At 29.6% G+C, this 3,008-nt stretch overlaps 1 long non-coding RNA gene across 1 annotated transcript; it reads right to left on the bottom strand.

Annotated features, from left to right (window-relative positions):
- Positions 1-752: 752 nt before the first annotated feature.
- On the bottom strand, positions 753-2,054 carry LOC122197066 (uncharacterized). The gene is made up of 2 exons (XR_006189853.2): positions 1,529-2,054; positions 753-1,402 (listed from the first exon to the last, which is right to left on the bottom strand). It is a non-coding gene; the product is annotated as an uncharacterized LOC122197066 (long non-coding RNA).
- Positions 2,055-3,008: the final 954 nt, after the last annotated feature.

The raw sequence follows: 3,008 nt of genomic DNA, 5'->3' as shown, positions 1-3,008 counted from the left end.
TTTGGATTTGATAAGGATATAAGTATTGTATACACTTAGAGATCTTTTTGGCCGCTCTATGACAAGATAAATCATTAATAACCTTATTTCTTAAGGAAAAGTTTGAAGAGATCGTTAGAAATAGATTTTTTGTATAGTAAAATAAAGTTCGATTGTGTGAATTAAGTGAAAGTTCGAGTGGGAAAAACAGACATGGGGACAGAGTGTAGGTACTTGTTTGTGCATATGCCCTTTTTATACCATAAAAAGAAGTTCCCACTAACAAATAGTAGTTTTATATTTCTTTTGTTCGGTTTTCTTTTACTTAAAAGGGACACCATGTTATTTACATCATCATTACACTCATGCTACGTCAACAAATGAAAATGATATCCGACAAATAATTATGATTGTATCCGACAAATAATTATGATTGTATAATTAATATGGCTGTATCATGTTTACAATGGGTGATATTATATCTATATTCCTGTGCATATAAATCGTCATATACAAGGATTATTATACTCATATAGAAGGATACACAAAACAATTGGGGAGATAGAGTACTTATAAAATTTCCCTTTATAATGGGTGTTGGTTAGGCCGGAGGGAGTGATACTATAAAAGTTGCATTCACTTCACTGCCATGTAGATGCAACCTTACTCTTAATAATAAAAGTGTGGTTTCATACTATACCCAAGGAGTGGTGTCACACTTTGATATTTTTTAATATTTTTTTAATAAATAAAAGGGACCAATCAAAGGGAAGTAAGAAAAAAGAACTAATCACATTGTTTGAAAGAGTATTCCCTTGGAATGTCACACAACACCCCCTATCTCACCTTTACTGCACCCCAGGGGGTGGTGTTCCTGTTGATGTGACACTCAAGTGCGGCAGGAGCCGCAACCCACTCCCTCCGGTATTAGAGAATTATTTTCAACAATCATAACTTATAATCATTATAATTTTGATAGATAAAATTGTTCCTAACTAAAACCTCTACCAATGATTTTTGTTGGTAGATTCGTCACCATCTGAGAGCCCTTATATCTTCGATTTCCTGATTCGAAAGAGAAAGCGTAGGCACACGTATTGTTTCCAAAACCTAACGCGACATGCTCTCTATCATAGACATAGGAGAGAAAGACAGAGGAAGTTAGGTGAACATGAAAATTGGGTTCAAGTCCTTTACCTTGACTGATTCTAGATCTTCAATTAGTCAACCTTTAACTGGTAGTAAGTAATCGCACAATCAAGTCGACATAGAAGCAAGGAATCCAAACAACTATGATTGTCATATGAAAATTAAACATAAAAAGAAAAATTCTACCTCTATGGCTATAATTTGAGAAAAATTAGGTTGGAGAAGCACCTAAAGTTGGGGTCAATGAATCGGAGCACCAGTGGACCACTTTAACCTTTGTTGTATAAAAAACAATCAACAACCAAAAATTGTATGAACATTAGGATAAAATAAAAGTAGCAGATCAATTAATCCCAAAAAAGAAACCTGATCAAGAATGAATATAACACGTAGACATTACTTTAGGGCTATTCCGGGAGCTGTGAAGGAAGAAAGAAGGCGGCGGTCGAAGATCGATTGCTGTGAACGTCCGGCTTCGACGACAATGGTGGTACGTGGCAGTGAACGGAGGTTGATGGTACCGCGTTAGCGGTGTCTCGTATGCATTGGGGGCGTCTCGACGCCAACACTTTCAACATTTGGAAACAGGAAAACAAATCCTAAATTGGTAAATCATAGAAGCCAAAATTGGTAGATGTTGGCGGCAAAGGAGCAGAGTGAAGACGCGAATCAACAACCGGAAAACAAAGTCATTTCAAATTCTTTGAAACGAAGAACATGATAAGTCACATGTTGGTGGAAGTCGGTTATTGGCTTAGAGAGACGGTGAGAATAGATGATGACAACAATACAACACGTACACAAGACATAAATCCACACACTAATAACAGGCAAACAAAGAAACAAAAAAAATTAAAAAAATTCAACCAATCACAAAAGAACACATACCCACCAACAATATACAAAATGACAAAATATGACCTATAAAAAAAGGTCATAGATTTGCAACCCCAACCATAATCAAATGACCAGTTTCGCCAAAAATGATGCATGTTCACTGTTCCTAACAATGGTTCTTCTTTAATATATATATATATATATATATATATATATATATTTGTTGAAGATTTCTTTTAAACAAAAATTTTAATGTTTTATTTAAATATATTAGATTGTAAAAATATGTTATTTTAAATAACAATATTAATGTTTTATTTAAAAACCTTAATTTGTCGTGATATGTTATTTAAATTTAACTATTGTTATATTTTTCTTTATGAATTCGGATATTTATTTTAATTTGTTAACGTTTTGCTCGAATATATATATATATATATATATATATATATATATATATATATATATATATATATATATATATATATATATATATATATATATATATATATATATATATATATATATATATATATATATGAACAAAACAATAAAAAACCTTATAAACAATATATTCAAACAAAATTTAAAATATATATTTTTTTAAATAATACTCTCTTAAAAAAACTAATTATACAAACAAAGATAAATAAATAACATTTTGTTCAAATCCGTTACCTAATAACATTTTATTCGTTTTGGAGTTACACATATCACAATTTCACAAACAAGAATAAGTTTTAAAAAATCAAGATATTAATCGGATTAAAGCTGAATTTTTTCTCAAAAGTCTTAATCCGTTTTTTTAAAGATTTTAATAACTATTTATTTTGTTAGAATTCGAATTAAAAAAAATAGATTATAAACAAAATTAATACTAGAATCTTGAAATATGTATAGACAAACAAAACGTAAAAGAAATAAAAAAATATATATTTAAGAAACGTTAAAAAATATAAAAAGAAGTTATTCGAACATAACATTAAAAAACAAACGAATAAAACATCAAAAAGAAAATATTATAAATATTTTATAATATTTTA

The sequence above is a fragment of the Lactuca sativa genome, chromosome 3 (genome assembly GCF_002870075.4).
Source record: "Lactuca sativa cultivar Salinas chromosome 3, Lsat_Salinas_v11, whole genome shotgun sequence".
Lineage (NCBI taxonomy): Eukaryota > Viridiplantae > Streptophyta > Magnoliopsida > Asterales > Asteraceae > Lactuca > Lactuca sativa.
Note: the sequence above shows the minus strand (reverse complement) of the source record. Positions and strands in the feature narration are given on the sequence as shown.